Below are 25,624 nucleotides of genomic sequence, written 5' to 3'. Positions count from 1 at the left end.
ACCAGCTCAGTCTCGGATCTCTCTCTCTCTCTCCTCCACGCGCGGCTCTCCTTGCATCGGCTCCCTTTCCCGGTGACAGCGGCGGATCTGGCGATGGTTTGGGACAGAGACGGCGACGGCGGCTGGTCGAGCTATACGGACCGGCAACGACGGGTCAGCCACACGTCTCCTCTCCCCACAACTGAGCTCCCTGGCACGTGTTCTTCCTCTCTCTTCTCTCTGTTCTTCGCATTTTCTCCCTCCTCTGTGCAGCACGGCGACGCGGCAGCGACTGGTCGCGGTGGCAAGGTGGCGTTCTGAGCAGCGCTGCGGTGGTGCGACGGCTCCTCCCTCTTACCCGGCGCTCTCCCTCTCACGGATCCCCCCTCCTCTCTTCCCTTTTCTTTCTTCTTTTCTTTCTTTCTTAGCTGCTTCTAGGTTAGGTTCAATTTGTGTATGTTGAGTGTGTGTAACTGAGGGTGAAGGGGTTGGGTGAGAGAGATGAGTGTAATGTTAGGGTTTGGGGGTAGTTTAGGTAATTTCATAAAATAATTAGGAAGATAAAATAATAATTAAAAAAACCAAATTAAGTATAAAATTTCTATCTTTCACATACCTTCCAATTACAAGCTGTAAATTATTTTCTATTCGAATACTAATTTAATAAGAATTAGAGATAAGTAAATTAATTCTCCTTTATTTATAAAATAAGGTCAAAAATCTAAATATTAAAATTAAGGTATATAAAATATTCACTATTTTTTTCAATTATAAGAACTCTATATAATAAATAATAATTTACTCAACCTATATATAAAAATCTCTAAAAATATAATCTTAAAATAAATACAATAGCTCATAAATAATTTATTAATAACTTTTTAAAATTCGGGGTCTTACATTCTACCCCACTTATAAAAAATTTTTGTCCTCAAAAATTAACTTAATTCATAAAATACTAAAATAGTTTTGAATACTTTACTTTCGTATACTTTAGAAAACAAAGGTCTTGGCATATATATGTATATAATTTTCCAAAAACCAAAAATCTCGTAAAAATTTAGGTGTAAGGAAAAAGTGTGGTCTAAAGCAAAAGTTACATGATGGTTCAAAACAAGGATGTCACATGAGGCTACTATTTTACCAAAACTTGAAGCATAAGAGGGTGCAAGTGTTCTAGTTAGGTGTTTGCAAAACAAAGGGGGTAACTAGGTGGCAAAAGTTCGAAAACAGGTTGACGTGAACAAACAGGATAACGTCTGCGCATAGATTTCGTACTAACTTCAAAATTTTAACTTTCCAATTCCATCAGTCACTTCACAACCCCTTAACCGCCGCAAGCATAATCGTCCACAAACTCTCACGAGGAACAAAACTACCACACTCCTCATAACATTGCATATTTACCGCTTTCCCTTTTCACGTTTACGAACTGCATGCTAAAGAGACTAACGCTTCGCTTATGACGCCTAAAGGTCATACGTGACTCTAAAGCTATCCCTGAGTTTATTCGAAGGATATAACACCTTGGAAAAGGACAAGTGACAAGGACAAAATTCGCAAGAGTTTGAAAGAATTGTTGAGATTACAAATAAGCATGTATGCACAAGGAATGAAGAGTGCCAGAAAGAAGATTAGTTTGGCAATCTCAAGAATGACTCTCAAATCATTGAAATCTGATAGGAATAATAAAAAGAAAAGTAGTGCAGTAGTTTGAAATAAAATCAAGTCGAGTATCGGAATATGAGGTTTACAGAAGAAGAGTGTTTAAAACCAAAGATAAAGCTTATAGAACTCAAGAGTATGGTTTAAAAAAATACTTTCGAGTACATTGTTCGTAAAGAATGGAAAACTTAAGAGAAAATCATTTTATGTTTTGAAAAAGAAGATGGGTAACAAACATCCTTCAAAAGATTAACAAAAGCGTAAATGTGGCATTATCTCAATATACATTCAAGTGGAAATAGATTACACAAACTTTGTAAATGGAAAGATTAATTTGGCTAAGAGCAACATTGTATTTTCTCTTCTTTTCAAGCATATATGAAAAATATAATCTTGTTGGAAGGAAACCTGAGATAGAGTTTTACTCATAAAAGAAAAGAAGATACATTACAATTAAACAGGTTTAAATCACATACAGAAATTTTCAAAGTATAAGGTAAAGGAGTGTAGGCTGAATTGAAAGCGATTTTATTAAAACTTCAATAATATACTTGAAATCACAGCTTTATAAGGATGTTCAATAATATTAAGATGCGCTAAAAAGAAAAAACCAACTCATTTCAAGAAAGGGACTCAGCAACTTAAAAGGTTGATTCAAAACTTAAATTTAAATTTTTTTTAAAAGAATTCAAAACTTCTTCAAAAATAATTGAAAACAAAATTTTGAAAGTATATTTGGAATAAGCACCTCGCAAAAATCATTTAAGAAGATTACGATGCGCTTAAAAGGTAATCAGCCCGTGGAAGAAAGGATCTTTAAATCAAGGGAATTCAAACAAAATCTCACCAGGCTTGGAATATCAAACAAGTTTTCAATTGATCCAAAGGAATACAAAACGCACAAGAAAAGACAATTAAGAGGGTAAACGGTGCATTAGATAGAAACAAGGTCAAGCTGAGTCGGATGAGTGTGAGATTTATAAAAGAAGAAAAATTAAGACTAATGGTGACGTTCACAAAAGTAAGAGAGTAGTTAAATACAGAGTCAAATATGACATCCATAGAAGTGAAAGGCTCAAAAAGAAATTGGTCCGTTCTTAAAAGGGAAGATATGAACCCAACATTTTCAAAAGAGCAAAGAATGCTTAATTAACGTGTGATGCTAAACCAAATTTGAATTAAAAATAGATCAGGTGAAGTTTATTAAATGAAAATCAATTAGAAAGAGACAAAAATCTTCCTTTGAAGAGTATCTGAATACATAATCAAGCAAAAATATTCATAAAAATTGTAATATAGTTGTTAAAAAAATCAAATTGCATACATATGTTTTAAAAAAAAACTTTATATGGAGAAGATCATATCAAATCAAAAACAATTTTATAAAAGTTTCAAGAATAGTCAAGTAAGAAAAATTAAATCACGCCTTTAAAATAACAAAAACAAAATTCGAAATATGAGCTTAAAGGAATACACTGCATCAAAATAAGTTCAAAGTTGTACCAAATAATACATGGATCAAGAAAAGAGTTTAAACAAAGAGAGGCAAACACACCAAGAACATTAGCCAAACATATGCGGTTAGAATCAAACGAGAGCGCACCTGAACAAGAGAACAGGATTGGAAGATAATTCGATCAGTTTTCAAGAAAAGAATAGCAAACAAGAACCTTAGAGCATACCAAGTAGGAGCAAGATACATGATATTCGCAGAATTCAAAACACGGTTGAATGTTCCTTAAAGATTCAAGCAACAATTAGGAACATAGTCAAGCAAGGATATATATGAATGACAAGACATGGTAGAAAAATATTCAAAACACATTCTAAGAAGAAATCAAAGACTAGAGATTCCAATACAAATAATAAAGAAAAGACAGCATCAGGCACGAATAAAGATTACACGTCGAAACAGAACTAAGCTGTAGAACTAAGTTTCTAACGTTCCCAAAACCCGCGACTCGCGTTATCTATGACTCACATATCGTCTATGATAACTCATTAGTGCTTACATATACATAATTCACTAATGTCTGGCCAAACTTAATTCCAGAAAATATGCAATGCAAGACTAATAGCATTAATCAATAGACCATCATGTGCATAAAGCTATAATTCTCGTTATCCAATAACACCTACTACATGACCGACTATCAGAGTGTGCAACTGAAGCATAGTCGGTCCATTCCTCAGGCTCTACAGGAAGGACAGCTCTGATACCATAATGTAACATCCTCACTACCAGAAAGTCACACTTCCGGTTGCGTCACTCTGATTGCAAGAACTATTACAACTACTTTATATACTTAATATTAAAATAGGAGCCTGTAACTCAACACTGTATCGCTGATTTCTTTGAAAATCGGAAATAAAAACTTTATAAAAAAACAAACATACGGATTCAAATACAAGACTTTTTACATAATATCTTATAATATATATATATATATATATATATATATATATATATATATATATATATATATATATATATATATATATATATATAACATACAACTCCTATCCCTCTTACAAAATTGTAATAACAAAGGTGAGAGAAGAAAATAATCTATTTAATTCAACAACATATAAATCAAACGCAGTATAACTCCTCTTAATGCTTCTTCTTCCGGTTCCTGAAAAGGTAAAGCTGCAGGGGGTGAGAACCTAACCACACGGTCTCACCATGGAGTTTCAAAGTTATCATAAGAAGATATTTAATAAGAAAACTGTTTTCAAGCTCAGTGATTATCATTGCCTTATGAATCTTTTAAAAACCAACAAGTAAACATTCAAAACTTTTTCAAAGAAACAAGGTTTAATCTTTCAGAAATACGAAACCTTTCCTTTCTTAAAAGAAAATCTCAATCAGAAACCAACCACGCAATCAACAACACAATCATTAATTTAGCACCAAAGTTCATTCTCAAATGTAGCACGTCAGGATAAACACAGGCAAGACAGACAAGGAAAACACAAGTAGGTAGCAATTACAGCAAATAGTTCAAGTAGCAATTAAGAACAGTTTAGCAATTAGGCAAACCCAAACAAGTTCAAACCCAAACAAAGCATACAAATGCATATGATGCATGCCTGTTCTATGGCTGATGAGGCTCATCTGTCGGTTATTCAGTCAACCCGACAAGTCTGAATTATCCTTAGACTGTCCTCTGTCGCGCATCCCCATGAGTCTATGTATAGATTTTACATTCACACATCATTCAAATCACTCACTAGGGGCTATCCATACCCGGGAATTTATACATGCCCGGTCACCCTTACGACGTAGGGTCAACAGAGTATCGAGATCCAACCTGGAACACGTGATGGCAAGCCACGGTTCTTTACCCAGGGAACTCGTATCTCATATAAACGTGCAGAAGCCACATATGTTTATTCATAATCATTCATCCATCATCATTTCCACATTTCATTAACAATTCATATCAAACCAATCATTATTCAAGCCATAAGTCACTTTTTATTTCTCAAGTCTCTTCAATCTCATAAATTTCCTCAAAATCAATTCCTTTTCAAATCTTAGTCATTTAATATAACATTTTACAAAACTTCCAAGAGACTTTCAATCATCACCTTAAAACGGAACTTTCTTTGAGAAGACACAAGACTCTAGGGAAGAATAACCTGCCTCACTTCTCAAACTCTTTAGAAATCCTCGGAATCATAATTACTCAAATTGAAATCATTTGAAATGGAGACTTAAAAACCAAAACCAAGGCATGTAGGCGAAAAGTTCTGAGCCACTTTCAAAACCAACTTATTTATGCTTCAAAGCCAATTTCATTTCATTTGTAACTCGGAAACCTTTTCAAAGCTCAGAGTTGTTTAGTCTTGTTAAGTCAAAATTTAAAGAATACTTCAAAAGCAAAACGAACCTAATTAGTCAAAGTTCAACTTCTTTTAAAATCCACTAAAACTTTTCCAAAAGTGCTTCTTTAATCAAACTTCAAAACATAGGCCCCTTCATATTTTAATCAATCGGGAAATATAAATTTATTAAACAGCTCAAACTCGAAACACCAATTTCTTAATAAATTAAGAACCAATTCGTAGAACCTCTCAAATCCCAATCCTTTTCTAAATCACATTTTAAAACAGAATCTAAATTTTTTTATGAAAATTCGGCAGCATCTCCCCTAAAACTTGGACTTTGCCACCCTTTTCGGGTCCCATCCAAATATTTCTCAAACCTTTTTCTCAACCATTTCCAAATCTCATTCATTTTCCAAAATTCAACCAGTTCCAATATCAAATTGTTTTCAACGCGAATCAGTGCCAATAATAAATCTCTTTTAAAATCAAACAAGCTCAATTACTAAATTATTTATAAAATCAGACTAACTCAATATTAAACCATTTCCAAAATTAATTCAGTTTCATATATCAAATCATTTCCAAGCCGATTCGTTTACATTATCAAAAACAGCTTCAAAACCAAGAAAGCCATTTTTCATAATAATCAATTGTATAATCTTTCAAACTAATTTCCTTTCAGCAATCACAATCTACTCAAGCAATCAGTCATTCAGTTCAGCATACAACCACATTTATAAGACAATCATAATCACAGACATATGTTTCTCACTTTAATATCTATTTATAACAACTCTGTAATGTAAAATAGATTTTAAGAAAAACCCTACCTCGATAAGCAAAACCATAAATCAAACGTGTCAACTAAACTCTTTTCGCTCAGCCTGAATTCAACCGCAACCGAAACCTTAGCTCCGCTAGCTTTCTCAATAGCAGAACAGCCTCAATTGCGAAATGCAACACTCGATTTCTAATCCTTAAAAATATCAATGTTGCAAATACTTTAATACATGTAACGAAACACTAACGCGGGGTCTCCGAAACAGAAATACTTACTGCAATATGAAGACGAAATAGCGGCGATCTCTGAACTAGTTTGGCGGCATCGGCATCCACCTAACGCGGCAGTGGCGACTGGTTTGCGGCGGCAGCAACTGAAACCAACAAGCAGTGCTTGTAACGTTTCCAAAACTTGAAAGAAACAAAATCCAATACTCAAACCCTTACCGACGGTGGTCGTAGGTAACGGAGGTGGCGTTTCTCGGCGGCGAAGGCTCGGCCACCCATCACCAGCGGCGGCGTTGGAGGGTACGACGATTGCTGGACAGATCAGCAGTGAGGAGAACCAGCTCAGTCTCGAATCTCTCTCTCTCCTCCATGCGCGGCTCTCCTTGCATCGGCTCCCTTTCCCGGTGACAGCGGTGGATCTGGCGACGGTTTAGGACAGAGACGGCGACGGCGGCTGGTCGAGCTATACAGAACGGCAACGACGGGTCAGCCACATGTCTCCTCTCCCCGCAACTGAGTTCCCTGGTACGTGTTCTTTCTCTCTCTTCCCTCTGTTCTTCGCACTTTCTCCCTCCTCTGTGCAGCACGGCGGCGCGACAGTGACTGGTCGCGGTGGCAAGGTGGCGTCCTGAGTAGCGCGACGGTGGTGCGATGGCTCCTCCCTCTTACCCGGCGCTCTCCCTCTCACGGATCCCCCTCCTCTCTTCCCCTTTCTTTCTTCTTTTCTTTCTTTCTTAGCTGCTTCTTGGTTAAGTTCAATTTTTGTGTGTTGAGTGTGTGTCACCGAGGGTGAAGGGGTTGGGTGAGAGAGATGAGTGTAGTGTTAGGGTTTGGGGGTAGTTTAGGTAATTTCATTAAAAATAGGGTTATTAGTGTAATTTCATAAAATAATTAGGAAGATAAAATAATAATTAAAAAAACCAAATTAAGTATAAAATTTCTATCTTTAACATACCATTCAATTACAAGCTGTAAATTATTTTCCATTCGAATACTAATTTAATAAGAATTAGAGATAAGTAAATTAATTCTCCTTTATTTATAAAATAAGGCCAAATATCTAAATATTAAAATTAAGGTATATAAAATATTTACTTTTTTTTTCAATTATAAGAACTCTATATAATAAATAATAATTTACTCAACCTATATATAAAAATCTCTAAAAATATAATCTTAAAATAAATACAATAGCTCATAAATAATTTATTAATAACTTTTTAAAATCCGGGGTCTTACATGGTAGGCCTATCGGTACCAACGACAAAAATCTTCGAAAAAGAAAAGAGATAAATACTATTTCTATTGAAAAAGATAAATACATAGTAAAGACACCTGCAGTTGTCCAAAATTCTGATATAATTTTGACACCATAAGACATTCATGTACCTGAAAATTGTGAAAATGACGAGATCTCGATAAATTGTGTCTTTATAGGAGAAAATTGGAACCAAAATAAGACAATTGTCAATGAAATATTTGCATATAATGTGACATTAAATATCATGCATGAAAATAAGGATCTTGAGCCAAGAACAGTCGAAGAATGTCGACAAAGGAATGATTGGCCAAAATGGGAAGAAGTTATGAAGGTTGAGTTAGACTCACTTGCAAAACGTGAAATATTTGGACCTGTAGTCCGTACATTAGAAAATGTAAAACCTGTTAGATACAAATGGATATTTGTGAGAAAACAAAACAAGAAAAATGAAGTTGTATGTTACAAATCTCGACTTGTGGCGTAAGGTTTTTCACAAAGGTCCGGTATAGATTATGAAGAAACACATTCTCCTATAGTAGATGTAATAACTTTGCGTTATTTGGTCAATTTATCTACATACCATAAACTACATATGCATCTAATGGATGTGGTAACATTCTATTTATATGGATCATTAAATCGTGATATCTATATGAAAGTCCTGGAAAGACTAAAGATATCTAAATCATTCCATGAATATTTGCAAGAGTTATACTCAATTAAATTGTAAAAATCTTTATATGATCTAAAACAATCTGACGAACGTGGTATAATCGTCTTATTGAGTATCTAGGAAAAAAGAAGATATAATGCCATTGATGATTGGATTTTTGACGGTTTAGAATTTCACTAATGAAATCTCGTTGTAAAGTATAGTTTCTAAACCAACAATAATCCTTTCATACAAAAGATTGTTTGTCACTAAAAAAAACCCCTAAATTTATAAACCAAAGTATTGAACCTCGGGTCGTTCTCCCTAGGAATTACAATAAAGTGTCTTGTTATTGGTTATGAGATATTTTGGGGTTTTTGAGATTTTAGACAAGAAATATAAATGGTAAAGAAAATAAACTAACAACTAACAAAACTCTTGGCAAGATATGAGAACTAGAAATCCTATCCTAGTTATCCTCCTCAATCATGACCACAAATTGTTCATTCCTCTCACTTAGTTAACCTCTAACCATGGAGGAAAGTCAAGTGGATGAATCAATTTGATTCCTCAAGTCCTAATCAACTCCTAAAAGAAAGACTAGCTTTAGAGGCATTCAAATCAAAAGTAAAAAGAATTTAAAGTTCTTCCTTTCGGGAAGGGAAGATTAGGAAAATCCTATTGCAATTTTCTCCAGACCCCCGGAAAAGCATGAAAAAAAAGGCTCGAATGGTACGATCCCGCCGTCACCCCAGAATGAAAGGGGCGATCTCGTAGTTCTTAGTTTGTGAAGATACGTTGTTAGGTGCTCCGTTTTTCTTTTTCCATTGAGGCCGAACCTAAACCTGTGCTCGAGAGATAGCTGTCCATATACTGATAAGGGATGTATGAATTCTCGAGAAGAGAGGAGCCGTGGTGGTCCCCCCCGGACCGCCCAGATCCCACGAGTGAATAGAAAGTTGTTCTATTTCACTCCCCGATGGGGGTTCTTTTCACCCTTCCCTCACGGTACTACTTCACTATCGGTCACCTAGGAGTATTTAGCCTTGCAAGGTGGTCCTTGCTGATTCACACGGGATTCCACATATTAGCAACTTCTAATTATCAATCAATAAAGGAATTAGATAACTCAAGAGTCACTAATTACTCTACCTAGGCCAAGAGGAACAAAACCTACACTAAAACCCAACCAAACATTTCATCAAACACTTGGAAGGTACAAAAGAAAAGCAAAGCAAATTGACAACAAGAACAATTATTGAAAGGAATTAACAACAACAATCAAAAGAAACACAATTATTATGAATTAGCTTGAATTGAATTGAAATAAAATGGAAGGAACAAGAGTAGATCTACAACAAAGTATAAGAACAACATAAAGGAAATTACAACAAAAGAATAGAAGAATGATGATTGTAACAACAAAGAATTGAAAGGTAGAAGTGGAAGAAGATATGAATCTAAATCTAGATCTAAGAACTAACCTAATCCTAATCCTAATCCTAGAGAGAAGTGAGAGCTTCTCTCTCTAGAAACTAACTCTAACTACTAAACTAAGCTAAACTAAAACTAATGGTAACTAAGTGTGTAAAGTATCTAAAGTATGTTGATTCCCCTTCAATCTTTGGCTTAAATAGCTTCAGAAATGAGTTGGATTGGGCCCACAAGGCTTTAGAATTCGCTGGCCACGTATTGCTTTAAGTGGATCATATGGCAGCAACGATGCGTGCGCGTACAGTGCGTGTACGCGTCACCATACATGTAGCAACTATGGCAAATCTTATATCGTTTCGAAGCCCCAGATGTTAGCTTTCCAACCCAACTAAAACTGCATCATTTGGACCTCTGTAGCTCAAGTTATGGTCGATTAAGTGCGAAGAGGTCAGGCTTGACAGCTTTTTGGTTCCATCATTTCTTCATGAGTTCTCCAACTTTACATGCTTTTTCTTCATTTCCTTGATCCAATCTTTGCCTACTAATTCTGAAATCACTTAACAAACATATCAAGGAATCTAATGGAATCAAGGTGAATTAAATTTATCTATTTTAAGTCCTAAAAAGCATGTTTTCACTCGTAAGCGCAATTAAAGGAGAAGTTATAAAACCATGCTATTTCATTAAATGAATGTGGGTAAAAGGTGATAAAATCCCCAAAAATCAATACAAGATAAACCTTACAAATGGGTTTATCAACCTCCCCACACTTAAACCAAGCATGTCCTCATGCTTAAACTAAGAGAAAGCAAAGGGTATCAATATTTATTCAATGTGAACTAATCTAAATGCAACCTAAACTATATGCATCTATCTATATGAATGCAATTGCTTGGTCAAAATAAATCAATTCCCAAGAAGCATATATGCACAAGGGCTAAGGACTAGCAAGTTTAATCCACAATTGAATTGAGTTATTAAATATTTTTACAAACTTGCATGAAGAGATGATTGTAGGTGAAAACATGTAATTGAGCATCAAACCCTCATCGGATGTGTTTGCACTCTCTTCGCTCAAGTGTTTAGGGTTGATTCACTCAATTCTCTTTTAATCATGCTTTCCAAGATTTGTTTTTCTTCTAACAATCAACAAATATTTCATGCATACATACAAGTATCATGAGGTCTTTCCTTTGGTAGTAATGGGGCTAGGGTCAAGGTAGGATGCATATTTGGTCAAGTGAGCTTGAAATTTGAATCTTTGATAAGCTTAAACTTTCCACCTAACCTATGATATCCTATACAATTAAGTTCTAACCTAACTACCCATTTTTCACTTTTTCACATACTCATGTATCCCTTTTCGTTTCACAACACTCATGCATTGATTTTATTAAGCTACACTTTGCCTTGGGGCATTTTGTCCCCTTTTTATTTCTTTTTTTTCTTCTTCTTCTTTCTTTTTCTATTTTTTTTCTTTTCCATATAATTTTTCTTTTTCTTTTCTTTTTTTTTTCTCATTCATTTTTTTCTTTCTTTCAAGCTATATACAAGAACATCAATGCATAAGGTCTTATACATTTGATCAATACATGCGCATGTACCCAATTCCCAATATTTACAACAAAAATACAAAACTACCCTTTTATTCACCTAATGTCCCAAGGTTCCCACACTTGAATGATACACACACACTAGCCTAAGCTAATCAAAGATCCAAATAAGGACATTTATTATTTTTCGCTTTAGGACTTGTAATGTGCTAAAATAAGAATAAGTGGGTTAATCGTAGGCGCAAATTGGCTAACAATGGATGATAAGGGGTAAGGCTATTTGGATAAGTGGGTTAATAAAATGATGGCCTCAATCATATAAATGCATGAATACAAGGAATAATGGACATAAAGAATCAAACAAATCAAAGATCACAATCATAGAAAGAGAATAGTGCACACAAGAAGGGAAATAAGTGGTTATAATATGTAACCACACCATTAGGCTCAAATCTCACTGGCTTGTGTTCTTAGCTCAAAAATCATGTTCCACAATATATATATATGTGATTCAAGCAAGTTTTATGAAAAGTATTCACTCAAATCCATTGAGGTGCCCTATAGATAGAAATCTTAAAAAATTTCATTATTTTGACTAAGCTTATTGTGTATATATATGCAAAATTAAGAAAAATGCAAGTAAAAATCCTAAAAACCTAAAATGAAATGCAAAAGTGTTGGGATTAGAAATTTGTCACCCAAAATCGCCGACCGGTCGGACGACCTCCCCACACTTAAAAGTTTGCACCGTCTTCGGTGCACTCAAAGATGAGCAAGGGGGTACAGTGACTCTCCGAATTGCCACCTTCAGCTGGTAGATCAACCGGTGCTACGTGTTCTTAGCCTTGCTTCCATTATTGCTTGTGGTGCATCATATCATGAAAAATAGAAATATAACACCATAAGATGAGAAGATATAAAAGCAAGGAAGCATACATTGTTGGAATGAGGTAAATTACTAGAATTAAGTGAGTGAATTAATGTGACATTAATGACAAATAAGGATATGAGTTCTAAATTAGGCGCCTTTTAGAACACACATTAGCATAAAAAGGAATGTCACAAAAGAAGCATGCACTTCACTTATTCTAGTGTGCTTGAAATGCTTTAAGTAAACTTGTAAGGTAAAACAAGCATTAAAGAAGCATGAAAGCATTCAAACGAAAAACATACGGATGCATATAATCATGAAACATAATGCATCAAGATAAATGCACAACATCATCCATCAAGAAGTTGCCTAATCACAAAATAAGGCTCAAATCACATGGTGGCCAAATCATGTAATTCAAGAAGAGTTACAAGCTCGAAGGCAATTCTCATCACTTGGTATTTTTCAAAAGGTAAGCATGAAAAACTCAAAACCAAGTAGAAAAATATAACCTCAACAATAGAATCCAACAAAGATTATAAACAGAGTGATGCTAAGATAACATCCTTTTTTTTAGTACTCAGCAGCAATTAATGGTAAACAAGAATAACAATCCAACACTTATAATGAAAAAGAGAAAATGAAATGAAAAACTAACTAAAATTAACTAAACAACTAATTAACTAACTAATTAGTTAACTAAAATAAATGGTTATCAGTGGTGTTTGGGAATCTTGGATGAGGGGTAGAAGAAATGAAGAAGAAAGGAAAAGAAAAGAAATGGAAAGAGGAGAAGAAAATAAATATGATGAAGGAAGGAAGTCCGCGCGTACGCGTCATGTACGCGTGCGCGCGAGTGGGGTTGTGCCAAAGGCACAACGTTGGCGCGGCGTAGGCACAACTCTCAGGTCAATGTATGGAAGGTGAAACTTCTCAATCCACGCGTACGCACGCATGGCGCACGCGTGTGGATGGTCCAATACGCTTGATGCACGCGTACGCGTGGATGGTGCTCTGTTTTTCAAAAAAAAAATTTGCTATGTTTTTGCACCAATCCAAGCATTCCAAACCTCCAAACAGCTACCAAAACACCATAAAACCTTATTTAACATACTAAACTACCAATTAGACTCAACAAACTCAACACAACATGAAATTAAACTAATTCTATTAGTATGTACAAAAGAGAAAAAAATGAAAAGAATTTACCATGGTGGGGTGTCTCCCACCTAGCACTTTTGTTTATTGTCCTTAAGTTGGACTTATAGGGAGCTCCTCTCAAGGTGGCTTGTGCTTGAATTCATCTTGGAACTCCCACCAATGCTTGGTTCTCCATTGTGCCCCAAGATTTCTCATGGATTGAGCCAAGTGTTGATGGAGTTTTTCACAAGCTTGGGGTTCCAAAAGTTGATCCTCTTTTTCTAATCCGGGGTTTCACACTTTATTTTCACACCCGTCTTGAAGTTGATCATCATTATTGGTCCAACCGGGTGGTGAGTAAGGTGAATTCTCTATATAGTGGCCAACAATCCTCCTAGACCCATCTATTTGAGCACTACTCCAACCTTTATATCTCATGTTTGATGCATCAACCATAATGAGCCTTGATTTGCAACGCCCACCACAAAACCTTTTCTGCTTACGCTTCATCCCACAAAGTTCCCTAAGTTGGCCATCCGTTTCAAGCAAACCATATTCAAGTGGGATAATAAAGCTAATAGAAATGAATTTCACCCCCTCAAATGAAGGTGTAGATGGCAACCTAGGGAAAGATGCTTCCAAAGATCTTGACAAAGCATAACCAATTCCCATCCTTCTATTTTTTTTTTGGACTTCCACCTCTTCACAAGATTTCTCTAATTCAATCATTTGTTCATCAATATTATCTAAGCCTTTTCTCTTAATCAATCTATAATTGGGAGGGTGAAAGAAGTTTACCTCCACAACATTTTCAAATGCACCGGGAGAAGGTTCTTCAAGTTCAAAGGATTCTCCACCACTAGGACTTGATGCTTGATCTTCAATTTCACGGGAACTCAATTATTGCTCTATCCCATCCAATTCGTCATATGGAATATGCTTTGGAGGTTGTGCACACTCCTCCTCAACATCAAATTCAATCTTCTTGGAGGGATTTTCTTCAACTCTATGTTCCCATGGTGGTTCCGCATCTCCTAAGTCTTCAACCACCTCTTCCTCCTCTTCAATAATTGTAGATTCCTCCAATTATTCCAATACAAAGTAACTTCCCTCTTTCTCCACCAATCGCTCCTTCATGTTATGCTCTTCATTTGATCCTCCACATATAGCCATGGGAGTTCCTTGAGTGTTCAAGCATTAAGAGGCTAATTGATTTGTTACCGCATCTAAGGCGGTCATGAAATTTTACACATCCCTTTTCATCTCTTCTTGTCCTTGAACAAGAACATCAAGGATGTCATCCATTGGAGGTTGGGATGGATAGAAGGATTCATCATTTTGGGAGAATGGTTCATAGTAGGAAGGTGATTCTTCTTGGTAGAGTTGTGGTGGTTCAATGTTTTCCACTCTTTCCACTTGTTGCACAACACACTCCATGGTTGCTTGAAATTGATCCAATACTTCCTTGAGACGATCCCTCGACTCTTGTTCTGCTTGGATATCATGATAGGGATCATATGGCTCTTGGATCAATGGACATGAATATTCTTCCATGTGAGGTTGTGGTGGAAGGTAGAATTCATCTTGTGGTTGAAAATTTTCATTTATTGAGGGTGGTTCTTGGAAGTATTGAGGTTGGAATGGTGGCGGTTCTATGTGTGGCTCATATGGCTCAAAAGGTGGTTGGTATGGTGGATAAGGATTAGGGTCATATGGAGGTATTTGGTGAAAGGAGGCTTGTGAGTATGGTTGAGGATCATGTTGAGGAGGGGGTTCATAGGCATATGGTGGTGGTTCTTGAAAGTCACAAGGAGATTCACCATAGCCATTGGATTGGTATGCATCAAAAATTGGCCCTTCTTCATAATGCATTGGTAGAGGTTGCTGCCATGAAGATTGATCATACGCATATGGCTCCTCCCACCTTTGATTGTCTCATCCTTGATGCATCTCTTCATTGTAATCTCCACTTCCTACAATATAGTTGTAATCGCACTCATAGCCAAAATGAGAATTCATAATGGAAAGAGAAAACAAAAAATCAAAAGCTAATAGAAAACAAGAGAAACAAAATTCTACAACTAGCAAATAAAGCAAAAAGCAAGATATTCACACTATTCACATATGTACAATAACCAATAACACAACATCATTGCAATTCCCCGGCAACGGCGCCATTTTGATGATTGGATTTTTTACAGTTTAGAATTTCACTAATGAAATCTCGTTGTAAACTATAGTTTCTAAACCAACAATAATCCTTTCATACAAAAGATTGTTTGTCACTAAAACAAACCCTTAAATTTATAAACCGAAGTATTGAACCTCGGGTCGTTCTCCCTAGGAATTACAATAAAGTGTCTTGTTATTGGTTATGAGATATTTTGAGATTTTTGAGATTTTAGACAAGAAATATAAATGGTAAAGAAAATAAACTAACAAATAACAAAACTCTTGGAAAGATATGAGAACTAGAAATCCTATCCTAGTTATCCTCCTCAATCATGATCACAAATTATTCATTGCTCTCACTTAGTTAACCTCTAACCATGGAGGAAAGTCAAGTGGATGAATCAATTTGATTCCTCAAGTCCTAATCAACTCCTAAAGGAAAGACTAGCTTTAGAGGCATTCAAATCAATTAGCAACTTCTAATTATCAATCAACAAAAGAATTAGATAACTCAAGAGTCACTAATTACTCTACCTAAGCCAAGAGGAACAAAACCTACACTAAAATCCAACCAAGTATTTCATCAAACACTTGGAAGGTACAAAAGAAAAGCAAAGCAAATTGACAAAAGGAACAATTATTGAAAGGAATTAACAATAACAATCAAAAGAAACACAATTATTATGAATTACCTTGAATTGAATTGAAAGAAAATGGAAGGAACAAGAATAGATCTACAACAAAGTATAAGAACAACATAAAGGAAATTACAACAAAAGAATAGAAGAATGATGATTGTAACAACAAAGAATTGAAAGGTATAAGTGGAAGAAGATATGAATCTAAATCTAGATCTAAGAACTAACCTAATCCTAATCCTAATCCTAGAGAGAAGTGAGAGCTTCTCTCTCTAGAAACTAACTCTAACTACTAAACTAAGCTAAACTAAAATTAATGGTAACTAAGTGTGTAAAGTATCTAAAGTATGTTGATTCCCCTTCAATTCTTAGCTTAAATAGCATCAGAAATGAGTTGGATTGGGCCCACAAGGCTTTAGAATTCACTGGCCACGTATTGCTTTAAGTGGATCATATGGCAGCAACGACGCGTGCGCGTACAATGCGCGTACGCGTCACCATACGTGTAGCAACTATGACAAATCTTATATCGTTTCGAAGCACCGGATGTTAGCTTTCCAACCCAACTAGAACCGCATCATTTGGACCTCTGTAGCTCAAGTTATGGTCAATTAAGTGTGAAGAGGTCAGGCTTGACAGCTCTTTGGTTCCATTATTTCTTCATGAGTTCTCCAACTTTACATGCTTTTTCTTCATTCCCTTAATCCAATCTTTGCCTCCTAAATCTGAAATCACTTAACAAACATATCAAGGCATCTAATGGAATCAAGGTGAGTTAAATTTATCTATTTTAAGTCCTAAAAAGCATGTTTTCACTCTTATGCGCAATTAAAGGAGAAGTTATAAAACCATGCTATTTCATTGAATGAATGTGGGTAAAAGGTGATAAAATCCCCAAAAATCAATACAAGATAAACTCTATAAATGGGGTTTATCAGCCATTGACAAGATAGGTTGTATGTGCGGCGGAGACCAACCTAACAGGCCCCTCGATACCATCACGGCCTTCGATCTCTGCTCAAAATTGAAACCAGTGACAGATTTACCGTTATTCATTTGGCAAAATTCAACAACACTTGAGCTATTCAAGAAAACGACGTGGAGAAACTAAGTTCTTTTTTTATTGTTTAGAGAAAAAGAACACTGAACCCTAATTTTAGATCAAACATTTTTTTATTTTTTATATATGTTTTTATTTTAAACTTTTGATTTTTAAATTGTTTCAAATTTAAAATTATAAAACTAAAGCTAATTGAATTTTGACTAAATTAAAAAGATTAAGGTAGTTTTTCTCCAATATATATAAAAAAAGATATTTAATTTTTTTTGTAAAATTAAATAAAAATATTTTTTATTTTTATTAAAATATAAGAGTAGTTTAGTAAAAGTATTGATATGATATATATTTTTAAAAAATTAATTATTTACATGAAAAATAAATTTCACATATCATGTTATTATTTGTCCATATTTGTAACATATCGGTATGTATGAATTTATTATAGTAACAAAGCAAACACCTATATATATATATATATATATATATATATATATATATATATATATATATATAGTTATTAATAAGGGTATTGTAGTAATTTTTTATTAAAAAATATTAATTTAGATTAGTTCAAATTTTAGTTTACCAATTTTTTTAGTCAAACCAATTTGTCCAATCTAATTTTGATAAAAAAATACAATTTAATCAATTACATGTCTTAAATTTTAATTACTAAAAAATATCTTTAAAAAAATTATTTTTAGTATCTTTATGTGAGTGACTCCTAATGGAATAGATTTTTTTTGTCTTTTTTTAAACTTTTATAATTTTACTTAGTGAGATTATCAAATATTCTTGTTAAGCAACTTCATATTTTAGTTTTTATTTTATTTTGTTGTTGTTTATTTTCTAGCACTAATAAAAATAAAAAGAAAAAAAGTACAAATTTTCAATTTTTACTTTTTAAAATTTTGAAAGAATCCATTGTGGTTTGAAGTTTAAATTTAATGAACAAATAAATTTAAAAAATTTTCTCACAACAGCCATATCATTTTAATATTTTTAGTTATTTAAGGTTTTGTATTTATTTGAAAAAACAATTCAGTTGTTATTAAGTTTTGTTTAGATTTTTTTGTTTAATTAAATACATTTTATTTTTTTGCATTTCTGTACAAATGCTATAGTTTTATTTAGTGAATTATCAATTGTTCCTGTGGCCTAATTTTTTATCTTAGTTTTACATTTACCTAACATGTATTTTCGGTCATATATTAATATTATTATTCGCAAATATTTTAAACATTTTATTTAATTAAATGCACAATAAATATATTAAAAATTAAATTTAACATCTTTTTCAAACTTTTTAAATTAGTAATTTTAACATTGTGTTTTGGAGTATATGAAAGCTAAACTAGTTAAATATAATGGATAAATTTCAATCTTATGGTGAATAAAAACAAAATGTTATTTTTTTAAGGGTTATTTAATTATTTATTTTGGGGAAAAAAATATAATTTACTCTTGTTTGTTAGAGGAGCGAAGCTATAGTGAAAAAGCGTGTTTCCTCCTATGTTGGTTCTGAAAATTGGACGGGACCAATCAATTAAACCGATTGAATTGAAAACCAGTAAAAAAAAAACGATCCGATCCTCTCTTTGAAACCGTCAATTTTAAAATTACTAGAAAATTGTTGAATCGACCAAAAATTGTTCGGTTGGACTGAATCGAAAATCGACCGATTCTTAATGATTATTTAAAAAAAACTCCAAACCCTACTGCATCACTCAACCCCCTTCCAACTCCTTCGTGAATCAACCAGCCCTACCTTATTCAAGAATTCAAAACTCAAATCAAAAGTCTAGCCTCTTCAACGAATTCGCCGCCGCCGTCTGTCGTTGTAGGCGCCTCCGTGGCCTCCTCCTTTTTCCTTTCCCTAACCCCTAGCTCGGCACGTCGTCTTCTAGCTTTGTTGTTGGAAGCTTCGAGTTCGAGCTGCTCACCGTGGTGTCGCCGTCATGTCTTCGTCGTCTCGCCATCGTCATCTTGCTCTTAATCGAAGATTAGTGGCCCTGTTTAGTGATTTCCTTTATGCTCTGTTGAGTCTATGTTAAAACTTGAATGTCTAATAATTAGTGATTTCTTAATCTGAAATTAAGTAAATAATTGTTTTTGTATTGTTGAAATTATATTGTTGAAATGGATTTATTATGCTGCTGTCGTTTTTTAATTTATGAGTATGATATTTCTGAATTTTTGAGTATGATATTTGTTGTTAGAACTGAGTCTGTTGTTTCATTGTCTGATGGAAAAGTAAGATATAATCTAGAATTACGAAAGTACACAATTTCTAGTTCTAATGACTATTAACTAAGTATGCATGTATCAATGATAGTGAACATTTAATTTCTTTGATCTATCAAGGAATTTACTGGGAACTAAATTAGTGAAATTGTTACTCTCCACGTTTCTACTAAAATAAAAATAGCTATGACACCCTTTTCTCTTTTATAACCAATTAAACTATACTTATCATCTAAACAGATGATTAACTTATAAAAATTTTAATGATTGTAGCTGAATTAGAAAAATAAGATATGGATCCACTTAAGCTATTATTTAATTAATCACTATTATGTCAACTTAAAAATAATTGTGTGCAAAGGTTGAATATTGTTAATTTTACATTACAAAGTTTAAACTTGTGATTTTAATTTATTGATTATTAATTTTGAATGTATTGTGATTATTGTTTAGTAATGTGTTGCTGAATTGTCGTGTTTGTTTTACCATTTTGTGATTTTATTTTTACTTAGCTTGTAACTATCTTGATGATTTATTGATTTCAGTTATGAATAATAGTACGAATCAAAAAATATTTACTGATAATAATACATTTGTGAATAATAATTTGGCTATTAATTTTTTTCATTTCGAATGATACGAATAATCTTAATACAGGGGAAGATGAATAATTGGTAGTGGTTATAACGGAAGCAATTAAAAATGTATAGTTTGTTTATTCAAGTTTTAGTTTTTAGGGTTAACTCATGGTTTAATTATGATTAAATTAAAAATGTATGGTTTTTTAGTTAGGAGAATATAATTTCAAGTTTCTAGCATAAAATAAAAAATAGACAAAAAATAAAATTGAAACCTTTTTCTTAATTGTTGTGTTTTTATTTCTTGTTGTTTGTTCTGAATTTTGGTTACAATTTGATCTAGTTGTAAGCATAGAAATAACTTTTAACTTAACGAGACTATTATTACTTTTGATTGTAAATAAAGAAGGAAAAGCATCTTAGAAAAACTTTCTAACAGCATTTAGTTATTTATCATTAAACTTGGAAATTTTGGACAATAATTTTTTAGAATGTTTTATTTATAATTATATTTTAGAGTATATACTATATATTTATAATTTATTTATTATTTTATTATAAAATAAATTTTTTGGTTAAATCACAATTGAATCACTAAATCAGTACTAGAGCAGTTTAATCACCGATCTGATTTTCAAAACCTTAAATTGGTGTGCACGACTGCGCGTCTCCTTGTGAGTCACAAAATTTCTACTTCCCGAGACTGAGACAGACAGAAAATGGCGAGGGGAAGCGAAAGTGTGGGTGAGGGCGGTACCGAAAGAGATGAGCGAAGCACTGAGGCGCACGGTAGCCAGCCTGGAGAATCTGGAAGCAGAGCTGCCGAATATTCTCTCTCTCAAACCCTTTCATCCTCTCTAAAATGCCTCCTCTTCACGCGCTCACTCCCTCTTAACCCTTGCCAACATCACTTCCACCCTTTTCTCATGTACGTTCATCTCTTTCTTCCTTTCTTCTTCCAAATTCCCAATTCACACACATGCTTAGGGCTTTTTGTTGTATATTGTTTTATTATTTTGTTTCTGTGTAGTGAAGTTGAGATGCAAGGGGACTAATCCAGATTATCATCCCCTCAAATCTGAACTTGTAAGTTCCATTTCTCGCTTAACGTTTCCTTGTAGATAGCAAATGTGAGTCGAATTATTCCCTTTATGTGACTATTTTAACCAATCGAAAACTACAGAAATCAAAATCACTCGCAAGGCCAAAGTATGTTAGTTAATTGTTAATGTTGTTGCTTTTGTCTCCAACTCTCACAGGACAGGTTAAAAGTTTACCAACGCAAACTGGAACCTTTTTGGGATGTAGGTCAAGGTACTGCACAATTTTAATTCTTTCTTGAGTTCAAGTTTACATTAGCATGGTTGTGCTATGTGTTTCAGTTATCTGATCTTAGAATTAATATTAGTTGATTTGGGTTTTTGTTTGCGAAGCTCTACCACTTCCTTCTTCTTCTTGGATGATCAGGCTTCTGTTGACCACTCTTTACGTGACCTCACTTCAGGTAAGTTATTATAAGTTATCAAATTCTGAACTTTAATGCATGAAAGTGTAAGCCTCTAGCATAATAGTCCCCAACTATAGAGAAGAGACACATTTGTGCGGTGCATTTTTTATGTACTTGGGACTCATCACCTCATCATCATAGGATGATACAGTGTGTGGCCAGTTAAAATGGGGATCACAGTCCATCCTATGATCCGATGTGTTGAGGTAATGAATCTGAAGTGAGTAGTGGGAGCCACATTTTATGTATGATTTTACCATGATGAGTTTCAAGTGAATATACAAAAATGAGTTATTTTATCGCTACTTTTTTAGAAAATTAATCCCACTGGGATTAATTATTTAATTTGGGGCAAATTGAATACAAAGTAAAATATTGAATACTTCAAAGTGAATTTGCTTAAGTTGGGGTTTGATGACACAAGCTTACAATTACTAGAACTGAATGGAATATTACTCAAATGGTTGGATGTATTTCATTTTGAATAGAGATGGTTATTTTATGCAGTACAAAGAAAAGAAATGGCTAACATGAGCATTGGGGAGGTACCAATGATGAGCAACTATCAGGAGCAGGCTGGTCAGAAGAGAAAGCATCCATCTTCTGAAGAACACCCTGTTCAAGTTTATTCTGAGGTGCACGTGAAGAAAGAACCACTTGAGGTTTTTGGTCATAACAATGGAAAAACTGAGGAACGAATAGTAATTGACATTTCAGATGATGACGAGTGATGATCATTTTGAGCTGCTTGTGCAGTTGTGCTGCCCTTATTTTTCAGAATCTGGGTAAGAGTTTCATTTGGTGTTGTAAGTTACTTTACGAATTTGATGATGTCTTTCAAACTGTATTTTGGTACAATAACTGCATGGTGATCCTGTAGGGTATTAAGAATTTATTCTGGTCTGAAAACATCTTTTATTACTATCATTATTTAGTAGTTCATGTCCAAGATTTGTCCAAGATTACTTTACTGAAGAGTTAATCAAAACTTAATTTGTTCATATACTGAATCTGATATAACCATAACTGTGACAAACAAAATATTTGAATTTATAACTGAAAAAAGTTAAGGATTTATAACTGCTTTCTTTGATTCTAAATCAATCCAGTTGACTTACTCATTTCCAGAACTAAGATTCATCTTATGCTCAAATTGAAGAATCTCAACTCGGAACTGAAGTATGCGGATTCTGGAGAAGTTTCTGGTTATATCCAATCAAGAATTGCTCTAGCCTGCAATAGACAACTCTAGCCTTGCTAACTTTGTAACTTGTATAAATGTTTAAGCTTTGTTGATTTGGTGTGATTGGTAAAATTACATTAACCTCCTCTGAGCCTCTGATGTTAAGGGACATTACACATACGTCTTTATTTCTAAAAGTCTTTACAGAACTCTTCTAAGATTTAAGTTATATCTGACATCTGGTAACTATATTTTTCTAAAATGGACACTGACCTCTCAGTGGATCTGGGGTTGTCATTGTCAACATATAATTCATGGGGTGCTATGTGTAATTTCACCTAAAATTCAAGGGAGGTTGGTGTACTTTATCATATTTATAACTTGTTATCTTTGAAAGCTTAGCGTATGCTTGGTGTTAAGGTTTGATTATACAATGTATAATTATTCATTTATTTGTCATGTTAAATTATTATATTCTCAAAAGATTTCACTTAGGGTGGTTTGGTGAACCTTCTATTTTTCAAAAGTAATGGCTTTTGTAGCAGTTATATTTGCTAAATCGAATAAAAGAGCCTTTAAATAAGTATAAACTACAACAATTGTGTTTTGGTAAAATTTGTTTTGTAAAATTTAAAATGACTTTAATAGACGTAAATATAAATATAATATAACAAAAGAATAAATCTAAACACTTTTACAAAAGAATAAATCTAAACACTTGTTAATATATAAGGTTATATTTTTCTAATTTAAAAAAAAAACAGTTAGTTTTGAAAAGCATCTTTATAAGAAGTTTTCAAAAGCTAAAAGCACAAATACATTATATTTTTTATTTATCAACACAAAGTGAAGTGTTTATATTTTTAAAAATTTTCGACACTTCAACACTTCTCTACTAAACTTTATCTAACCCACCCGTAGTTTTGTGACTGGCTTACTGTAATTGAAGATTCATGAGAAAATTAAATTCTTATTTCATCTTTGAATTTTCCCATATGCTTTTTTACACTTTGATTTCGTTTTGCAGTTGTTAATCGAAAACCATTAGTTTCGAAAGAGAGGTTGGACTCGAGCTTTAGTTAGCATCAGAGGCCCACATCGAGGAGGATTTTGACAGGGAATATAGAGCAAGAGTCAGACTGTCACGGTTAATGAATAAGCTGTTCGATGTGCTTAATTGAAGAATCCAAGTTTCGAAAGTTACTTCTGGCAGTTACCCATGTTAAGCGGGCACGGATTCGGTGTGCCGAAATTCTTTGGCAGACCAGTGCACATGATGTTTATGTTTGGCTGATCGGTGTGCCATTTGAGGGTGGCCGTCGGATCTCTCTGTTTTTTCAATCCAATGGTAGAGATTACTCTTTCTCTCTCCTCCTATGATTGGTTAGTGGTGTAGGTGTGTCAGAGGGGTTAGTTTGCAAATTTCACTTTGTAGCTGGTTATTTTTGTTACAATAAAAAATTAGTTGGGTTTATGTAGAATTAGTTTATCATGTTTTAAGAACTAAATTAATGGCTGTTAGTGATTCTGTTTAACGCCAAATCAGACATGATAGAGTAGGGCTGAGAGGGAAGGAAAAGCGCCTGGACGTCGTTTGACGCATACAAGATAAGCTGCGATGGATACGTATCCGTCACTGACCCGTCAATGGAGTAATGGAGTTGCAGGAAGCTTTCTCCCGCGGAGTCACACTGCAAAGCTGCCTGCTCTCCGAAATGCGGCCTCTGTCGCGACTCGTTGGTTCGGAGGATGAAGATCTGCATAGCGTCCTCGCCGGAGCTGGATTCGATCACCGTCGGATAACAATGAGTGATGTTTCGGCTAGATGCATGGCTTTGCCGGAGACGTCCAACAAGGAAGGATCGAAGCGGCGCGGGGATGGTGGGCGACAGGATGACGAAGGAGAAGCCCATGGTGTTACGGGTCGGGCGGGTTAGGTTAGAACACAGTTGGTTGAACTTGGGTCAATCATGATGGGCCTCTGTGGATTTTTTTTCCCTGAGATGCACATTTTTTCTGAAACCAATGCTGGACTCAAGTGTTGGGCTATTAAAAGTGTTGTTAAAACTAGATAAATGGTCTAGTATGGTGGTCCTTTTCACCGCACGAGTTGGTGCGGTGTCGAAAGAGGCAAAGAAAGGAAACGATGAAGGGGGTGCAGAGGTGCGGTCTTTGTCGCCAGACAGGGCATGATCGAGTTTCCTACCACTTAAATCCCAACAGCAGAATGAACACACAAGAGGGTGCATCATACTATAGTGGTGAGGGCGAAGGTGAAACTGGCACAAGGGAGGACTCGTTTGCGGAGGATGAGGTAAGACTTTGCCAACAAATTTGTTTAGTCGTCCTTTTCAATTAATGTATTGATTGTTCATCGATTCCTAGTTCATGGCTAACTGAAAGTGTCGTTGTAGCTGGCATGGGACGATGCATCGGACGTTGCCTTGGACGAGGGTTATGATTCACAGGGCACAATTTGGTAACCATTCATTATTTTTAGTGCGCTCACAGCTAAATCCAGTGGGAACGTGGGTCTTCAAATTAGGCAAAGGTTTGGTGATGCAGCAGGTGTTTTAGTTTCTTAGAAGATCATGCGTGATGTTCTATGTTTGGACAAACAATAGGTAGCTATAGAAAACTGTTTTGGACTGTTATACTTCCAATTTGACCATATCCAGGCCGCTATATGACTTTATTTTGTAACGATCTATATTTAAACTGGAAATTATTCTAGAGCATCCATGGTGCTGTATGAATTGAAATTGCAAATTACTGTATAGAGCATCCATGCTGTTGTGTGAATTGGAATTGTAAAGTAATCTAAGGAACACTGATATTTTGAAAA

General features: G+C 34.5%; 1 long non-coding RNA gene across 1 annotated transcript; it reads left to right on the top strand.

Annotated features, from left to right (window-relative positions):
- Nucleotides 1-20,696: 20,696 nt before the first annotated feature.
- LOC112791001 (uncharacterized) lies at nt 20,697-25,624 on the top strand. Its single transcript, XR_003197031.3, has 7 exons — nt 20,697-21,017; nt 21,120-21,175; nt 21,349-21,403; nt 21,523-21,593; nt 22,104-22,381; nt 22,725-25,093; nt 25,194-25,624. It is a non-coding gene; the product is annotated as an uncharacterized lncRNA (long non-coding RNA).

The sequence above is a fragment of the Arachis hypogaea genome, chromosome 3 (genome assembly GCF_003086295.3).
Source record: "Arachis hypogaea cultivar Tifrunner chromosome 3, arahy.Tifrunner.gnm2.J5K5, whole genome shotgun sequence".
In the NCBI taxonomy this organism is placed as follows: domain Eukaryota; kingdom Viridiplantae; phylum Streptophyta; class Magnoliopsida; order Fabales; family Fabaceae; genus Arachis; species Arachis hypogaea.
This window is presented reverse-complemented; position numbering and strand designations above follow the sequence as displayed.